Raw genomic sequence first — 8,981 nt, forward strand, 5'->3', positions numbered from 1 at the left:
TACACGCCTTTCACAATGTCAACTGAAAACCCAAGAGTAGATTTCAAGCGCCGTACACATCATTAACTCAGTCAGCCGCTCTCACCCAGCGGGACAACACTACCATTATAGGGCAAGCCAAACAAAGAACAGCCAGGGAATTCCTAGAAGCATGGCACCGTACACATAGCAGGAGCATGACGTTTCGCAACTCCTCACCTGCAGGTCCCAGTGCACTCACCTCTGAACCAGCTGTTGAGATGCCATCGGACAGATGTTTACACTGTTACAGTCCAGCCACCAATACGCCATTTATTTTGCATTCACATGATGACTAATCTAACAAGCAAAGCAATTCTGTACTCGGATTCCCTGGTTAGAAAGTTCGCTGTATGACAGTCTGCACAGAATGACAGAATCCACGAAAGCCCACAGCATTATCAGAGTCTGTCATAAATGTTTCATTCTCTCCACTTGCAGAACATTTCCTGCGTCTCACAAAACGTCACTTAACATCAGTGAAAAATGATATTCCAAATGAAGGTTTTGATGATATGAGCTCTGTTCAGTCATACAGATGTCGAGGTTAGCAGTTGCACGGAGAATGCTTTCTACCAGAGCCGCAATCGTTCAGTATCAGGCACACACACAGAATGGGCAAAAAGATTAATATCTTAGCTCACATCTCCCACCGTGGGGATCTGAAGCTGTGTTCACCCATTTTAGTAAATATCTCCAGAGTCAGCTCAGTCGGGTTTTAGGCGTGTGCATTCACAGTTAAAGACTATCTTGCTGTTAAATTCCAAGATCCAATCATAAAAATCTGCGATTCAAATTGCAACATCATTCCGCTTTCACAGTCGATTCCACCATGGTCCTATCCAGCATGTCCTGCAATTCCCTCCACCACTAACAATCTTTTGGATCCACTTTCCTTCCTACATTTCTACCATCCACCCGGTTCTGCGGCGTTTCTAACATCCGTAAAGTGTCCCGGACTCTACAACCCTTCCTATCACAGCAATGTTTCCCAGATGTACACTGGATGATGGTGGATGTTACAGTGATATGGAGGAATATCAGGGCGGCTGTGTTTTACATACATTATAAGGTCTCAGTGGCAAAATTACGCTCCAGTAATTGTGACGGTTCATTATAATGAAAAACGATTTCAGAGGGAGGGAGGATTGCAGGAACATGATAAGTTTTACAGTTTGGGAATATTGTAGGGACTGAAGGAATTTACTGTTTTGGTGAGGTTTCAAGCACTGGGCAATTTCAGATGAACATGGAGGGATTGCCATGACAGGAAGAAGATTCAGGAACGTGAAATGTATGGGTGCTATGGTTCTATTCGCCGAGCTGGAAGTTTTTGTGGCAAACGTTTCGTCCCCTGTCTAGGTGACATCCTCAGTGCTTGGGAGCCTCCTGTGAAGCGCTTCTGTGGTGTTTCCTCCGACATTTATAGTGGCCTGTCCCTGCCGCTTCCTGTTGTCAGTTTCAGCTGTCCGCTGTAGTGGCCGGTATATTGGGTCCAGGTCGATGTGTCTGTTGATGGAGTTTGTGGATGAGTGCCATGCTTCTAGGAATTCCCTGGCTGTTCTTTGTTTGGCTTGCCCTATAATGGTAGTGTTGTACCAGTCAAATTCATGTTGCTTGTCGTCTCCGTGTGTGGCTACTAGGGAAAGCTGGTCGTGTTGTTTCGTGGCCAGTTGATGTTCGTGGATCGTTAGCTGTCTTCCTGTTTGTCCTATATAGTGTTTTGTGCAGTCCTTGCATGGGATTTTGTACACTACATTAGTTTTGCTCATACTGGGTATCGGGTCCTTCATTCTGGTGAGTTGTTGTCTGAGTGTGGCTGTTGGTCTGTGTGCTGTTGTCAGTCCTAGTGGTCGCAGTAGTCTGGCTGTCATTTCAGAGATGTTCTTGATGTATGCGGCTAGTCCTTTGGGTTGCGGCATGTCCTCGTTCCGTTGTCTTTCCCTTAGGCATCTGTTGATGAAATTGCGAGGATAACCGTTTTTGGCGAATACCTTGTATAGGTGTTCCTCTTCCTCGTTTTGCAGTTCTGGTGTGCTGCAGTGTGCTGTGGCCCTTTTGAATAGCGTCTTGATGCAACTTCGTTTGTGTGTATTGGGGTGGTTGCTTTCATAGTTCAGGACTAGATCTGTGTGTGTGGCTTTCCTGTGTACCTTAGTGGTGAATTCTCCGTTTGGTGTTCTCTGTACCCTCATGTCGAGGAATGGGAGTTGGTTGTCCTTTTCTTCCTCTCTCGTGAATCGGATTCCTGTGAGTGTGGAGTTGATCCGGAGTGTTTTCTCTATTTCCGTGTTTTTATTGATTACAAAGCTGTCATCAACGTATCTGACTCAGAGTTTGGGTTGAATCTGTGGTAAGACTGTTTGTTCTAACCTTTTCATTACTTCTGCTATGAGTCCCGAGATCGGTGAGCCCATGTGTGTTCCGTTGATTTGTTCACATATCTGGTTGTTGAATGTGAAGTGTATTGTGAGGCACAAGTTCAGTCGTTTAAGTATGCCGTCTTTGTTGATGGGTTCAACGTCCTGTTGTCTGTTATGTCTGTTCAGCAGGTTGGCTATTGTTTCTCTGGCTAGGGCTTTGCCAATAGAGGTGAACAGTGCCATTACGTCAATGAGATCATGGTTTCTTCGTTGTCTCTGTGTATATTTCTGATGATGTCCAAGAATTCCTGTGTTGATTGTATAGAGTGCCTGGATCCGCTGATCAGGTGTTTCAGTTTCTGCTGTAGTTCTTTAGGCAGTTTGTGTGATGCTGTCCCTGGTAGTGATACTATGGGTCTGAGTGGGATGTCTGGTTTGTGCACTTTAGGTAGTCCATAGAATCTGGGTTTTTTTTTGCTTTCAGGTTCCATTCTTTATAGGTCAGACCTGGTTATCTGTCCGTTTTATTGTAGGTTCCTCAGTGTGTTGTTTATCCTATTGTTGAGCTGTGGGGTGGGGTCAAACTCCCTCTTTTGGTAGGTGTTGGTAACTGCAAGTAGTTAGAACATAGAACATAGAACATAGAAGAATACAGCGCAGTACAGGCCCTTGGGCCCTCGATGTTGCGCCGATCCAAGCCCACCTAAACTACACTAACCCACTATCCTCCATATACCTATCCAATGCCCTCTTAAATGCCCATAAAGAGGGAGAGTCCACCACTGTTACTGGCAGGGCATTCGATGAACTAACGACTCGCTGAGTGAAGAACCTACCCCTAACATCAGTCCTATATCTACCCCCCCTTAATTTAAAGCTATGCCCCCTTGTAATACCCGACTCAATACGCGGGAAAAGGTTCATACTGTCGACCCTATCTAACCCCCTAATCATCTTGTACACCTCAATCAAGTCACCCCTAAACCTTCTTTTCTCGAGTGAAAACAGCCCCAAGTGCCTCAGTCTTTCCTCATACGATTTTCCTTTCATACCAGGCAACATCCTGGTAAACCTCCTCTGCACCCGTTCCAATGCCTCCACATCCTTCCTATAGTATGGCGACCAAAACTGCACACAATATTCCAGATGCGGCCGTACCAGAGTCTTATACAACTGCATCATGACCTCAGGACTCCGGAACTCAATTCCTCTACCAATAAAAGCCAGTACGCCATATGCCTTCCTCACCGCACTATTTACCTGGGTGGCAACTTTCAGAGATCTGTGTACATGGACACCAAGATCCCTCTGCTCATCCACACTACCAAGTATCCGACCATTAGCCCAGTACCCCATCTTTTTGTTATTCTTCCCAAAGTGAATCACCTCGCACTTAGCTACATTGAATTCCATCTGCCACCTTTCTGCCCAGCTCTGCAGCTTCTCTATATCCTGCTGTAACCTGCCACATGCTTCCTCACTGTCAACAACTCCTCCGACTTTCGTGTCATCCGCAAACTTGCTCACCCAACCTTCTAACCCCTCTTCCAGGTCATTTATAAAAATGACAAACAGCAATGGTCCCAAAACAGATCCTTGCGGAACACCGCTAGTGACGGCACTCCATGAAGAAACTTTGCCATCAACTACTACCCTCTGTCTTCTTCCATCCAGCCAATTCCTAATCCAAACCTCCAACTCACCCTCAATGCCATATCTCCGTATTTTCTGCAGTAGCCTACCATGGGGAACCTTATCGAACGCCTTACTAAAATCCATATATACCACATCTACCGCTTTCCCCTCATCAACCTCCTTCGTCACCTTTTCAAAGAATTCAATAAGGTTTGTGAGGCACGACTTGCCCTTCACAAAACCATGCTGACTATCCTTGATCACATTATTCCTATCTAGATGTGCATAAATCCTATCCCTTACAATTCTCTCTAAGACTTTGCCCACAACAGAAGTGAGACTCACCGGCCTATAGTTACTAGGGCTATCCCTACTCCCCTTTTTGAACAAGGGAACCACATTTGCTATCCTCCAGTCTTCTGGGACTACTCCTGTAGACAAAGAGGACATAAAAATCAAGGCCAATGGCTCTGCAATCTCCTCCCTTGCTTCCCAGAGAATCCTAGGATAAATGCCATCAGGCCCAGGGGACTTATCTATTTTCACCTTTTCCAGGATTTCCAACACCTCTTCTCTACATACCTCAAAGCCATCCATTCTACTTATTTGTGCCTCAGTATTCTCATCGACAACAATGCCCTGTTCCTGAGTGAATACTGAAGAAAAGTATTCATTCAGTGTCTCCCCAATCTCTTCCGCCTCCACACGCAACTTCCCCCTACTATCCTTGACTGGACCTATTCCTACCCTAGTCATTCTTTTATTCCTAACATACCTATAGAAAGCCTTAGGGTTTTCCCTAATCCTATCTACTAAGGACCTTTCGTGTCCCCTCCTTGCTGCTTTTAGCTCTCTCTTCAGGTCCTTCCTGGCTACCCTATAACTCTCAATCGCCCCAATTGAACCTTCACGTCTCATCTTGAGATAGGCCGCCCTCTTCCATTTAACAAGGGATTCCAATTCCTTATTAAACCACGGCTCCCTCGCACGACCCTTTCCTACCTGCCTGACAGGTACATAATTATCAAGGACACTCAATAGTTGCCCCTTGAACAAGTTCCACATATCATTTACACTCTTGCCTTGGAGTCTACTTTTCCAAGCCACACATCCTAAGTCATGCCTCACCGCATCATAATTTCCCTTACCCCAGCTATAATTCTTGCCCTGTAGTACACACTTATCCCTCTCCATCACGAGTGTAAAAATCACCGAATTATGGTCACTATCCCCAAAGTGCTCACCTACCTCTAATTCTAACACCTGGCCTGGTTCGTTACCCAGAACCAAATCCAGTATGGCCTCCATTCTACTTATTGTGCTTCTGGATGTGCTTTTTGGATGTACTCTGCTTTGTCCAGGATTACCGTCATTCTGCCTTTGTCTGCCGGAAGTATGATTATGTTCTTATCGTTTCTCAGTGATTTTAGTGCTTCCCTCTTCTTGGTTTTGAGGTTATGTGTTTGTCTTTTCCTTGTTATCAGGGGTACGATACTTTGTCTCACTGTTTGTTGTGTCTCTTCTGTCAGTCCATTGTTCCTGAGTGTGCATTCTAGTGCTGCTAGGAAGTCTGCTGTCTTGGCGTCCCTGTGGTTGTAGTTGAGTCCCTTAGCCAGTATTGTTCTTTCCGTGTCTCTGAGCTGTCTGTGGTAGAGGTTTCTAACCAAGGTGTGTGTTGTGGTGTCCTCTTCGTTGTGTGTTATTTTGGCCATTTTTTCTTTTAGTGCTGTTTTTTTGCGGTGTGTCGTCCTATTCTGTCTTATGGTGACAGCCTGTTCTATGGTCCGGGTCCATTCCTGATTAGTGGTTTTTTGAAATTAACGACTTTTGGCGCGCAATTTCTTGTCTGTATCTGTGAAAACGGTTGTAAAACTAATGTAGTGTACAAAATCCCATGCAATGACTGCACAAAACACTATATAGGACAAACAGGAAGACAGCTAACGATCCGCATACATGAACATCAACTAGCCACGAAACGACACGACAAGCTATCCCTAGTAGCCCCACACGCAGACGACAAGCAACATGAATTTGACTAGGACAACACTACCATTATAGGGCAAGCCAAACAAAGAACAGCCAGGGAATTCCTAGAAGCATGGCACTCATCCACAAACTCCATCAACAAATACATCGACCTGGACCCAATATACCGGCCACTACAGCGGACAGCTGAAACTGACAACCAGAAGCGGCAGGGACAGACCATTATAAATGCCGGAGAAGCGCATCACAGGAGGCTCCCAAGCACTGAGGATGTCACCTAGACAGGGGACGAAACGTTTGCAACAAACGCTTCCAGCTCGGGGAACAGAACAGCAACGAGCACCCGAGCTACAAATCTTCTCACAAACTTTGAATGTATGGGTCTTAACAAGCTTGCACGAAGGAGAATAGTTGTCGTGAATGAAGGAGTTTACAGGTGCAGGATAGGACTGATCAGAACAGATGACCCAGATTTTGAGAGTATTCGGGACTGGAGGTGGTTTCATAGGGAGGGAGGATCACAGTGTCACAGGAGATTACAGAAATGTGGGAAGCTGTGTGGCATACAGGAGTTCATGGATATGGTGAGTTTGCAAGCTATGGAGGAGTTTGCAGAGGTACTGTTTGTAGGACAGGGGTAGTTGACACAGTCAAGGAATGTTTTTGGGAAGGAGCAGATTGCAGACATAAAGGCGAATGTATAGACTGGAAATTGAAACTGATGATATGAAGTTGAAGGTGTGAACTGTCCCTTTTCAGAGAGGCTGAAAGCTGGCAAACACCTGTCATGGCACAGAGAGTGCTGTAAATTGTAAAGGTATAACATTTTAGCTGTAACCTAGATAGATGATTTGTTTTCACAACAGTTCGAAATTAACCAATCGGTTTAAGTTTCGCCCAAAATACTACAACCTAACCTAAATTGATCTGTACTATTTTGACAACATCTAACCAATGAAATGATCGGATATTGTGTGGTATAAAAAGCAGAAATTTTCAATAGTTAGCGACAGGAAGAACACCTTCTGCTATCGACAGACTTTCCGCAAGCCCTTTCTAGAAAACGTATCTTTCTTTCATTTGAAACATCTTTTCAGCAGAAGTGTGAAGACGAACCAGGGAGTTCTACAAGAGAGGATGATGTGTTTTAGAAAACTGATGTGCTGTAAATTTAGTAGAGGCTTGATTGGAACATTATACGTTTATAGAATGGGATGTAATTAGCAAATCTTGAAAATAAAGGAGTCTTCGGTTTGCAAGCAGGTGTGGTTGAACGTTCTCTTCTGGAGTTCAAGATTTTTTTGTTAAGTAGTGGAATTTGGGTAGTTCTCTGTCATTCATCCTTTAACAGCTTACGAGGCAAGATGAGATTTTTGATGTGTTTCGTTTGCTTAGCAGAAGTGCTTACTTCATGCTTTAACACAGCTATGGAAACTAGTCATTATTGAAGATGTTTATGGATACAGTAAAGTTTCGGTTTGGGTTGCTAATTAGATGTGGACGAGGTGGAATCGGGCAGATCGTCTTTGAGATAGTGACAGCGATTTTGGTTGGATGCAATTAGACAGATAAGGGAGAACTTCACATACTGTAGGAGATTCTTGCGGTCTGAATGGTTAAGTCTGCAAAGATAGGGCTGTAAAAGGTGTAGAAGATTATGGATATGAGTAGATGGATGGGGAGACGGGAGGAGCTTAATAGGTTGCGTAATAGTGACAGGAGACAATTATATAGATCGAGAGTCTAGTTGGAACTGGATCGGGAGAGTCAGAGGAATTGGAGAGGATTCAACATGTCAGAGTGCTTCAGGTACCTGAGAGGATGCTACAGACAGGGGTGGTTGTACGGTCTCCAGAGACTCATTTTGCCTTTTTGACTTGAAGAAATTATATGGATAGTGGGGACTGTAGGAGCTGAAGCAATTGGTGGAGAGTTGAGGGATTCGAGCAATTTACACACCGAGGGATATTTCCCAGACTGTGGCACTTGAGGTTCGTGAGGAGTGCGTGGCCTGAGAAAGTCTGGAAGATATTGGACAGGTAAGATAACCTCAAAAGAATTTTACACTGATAGTGAGGGATGTCAGAACCGAAGGTAAATACGCAGAGATGGAGCGTTTGGGAGAAGGAGGTGAAATCAGGATGTATCATTCATAGGCTTGCAGATTACATGAAAGTTTAGAGTACTATACACAGTGATACAGGTAGTCTCAGTCAGCAGTCTGATATCGATCAGATGATAAACTGAGCAGAGTTATGGGAAATTAAGGTTACTTCTGATCAGTGTGAGGAAATGGCCTGTGAGACTTAGTGTAAGCAAAGGCATTCATAATGAACAGTCAGTCCTTGTGGAGGACTGAGGAACAAATGGACCTTTGTTTGCAAGTCCACAGATCCTTGAAGACTTCAGCAAATGTTGACCTGGTAGAACAGACGCCTGAACTGGAGGCATGGGATGCAAATACTGGTGGGGAGATGGCTGGATCTGCTCGAAAGAATTTGAACTCGTCTGGCAGTGGGTTATATCTTGAATTGTCTTGAGTCCAGAAAGAATATTGAGGAAGACACAGAAGTTAAAGAGACGATTTCATTCGAAAATGTAGGCAATTGCACACCAGGCAATGTTTGAAAATAATCAATTGAACTGCATTTACTTCAGCACAAGAGACCTGACAGGCAAGACAACGAACTCAGGGCAAGGATGGGAACATGGGACTGGGATATCTTCGCGATCACAGAAACCTAGCTGAGGGATGGACAGACAAGTAACTCAATGTTCCTGGATACAGATTCTTCTGCAAGGATAGAACGGGAGGGATGTGAGGAGAGGTAGTGGAATTTAAGATTACGGAGAATAACAGAACAGATCATATAAATGACATTCGTGGGAAATCATCCAGTGAAGTTATAATAGTGGAACTGAAGAAAAAAGACTGATCACGTTTAAGCGATTGCACAACAGGTTTCCAATCGTCAG

This window comes from Chiloscyllium plagiosum, unplaced genomic scaffold, assembly GCF_037043375.1.
Source record: "Chiloscyllium plagiosum isolate Xiang-an unplaced genomic scaffold, Cpla_swu_hap1 HiC_scaffold_45, whole genome shotgun sequence".
NCBI lineage: Eukaryota > Metazoa > Chordata > Chondrichthyes > Orectolobiformes > Hemiscylliidae > Chiloscyllium > Chiloscyllium plagiosum.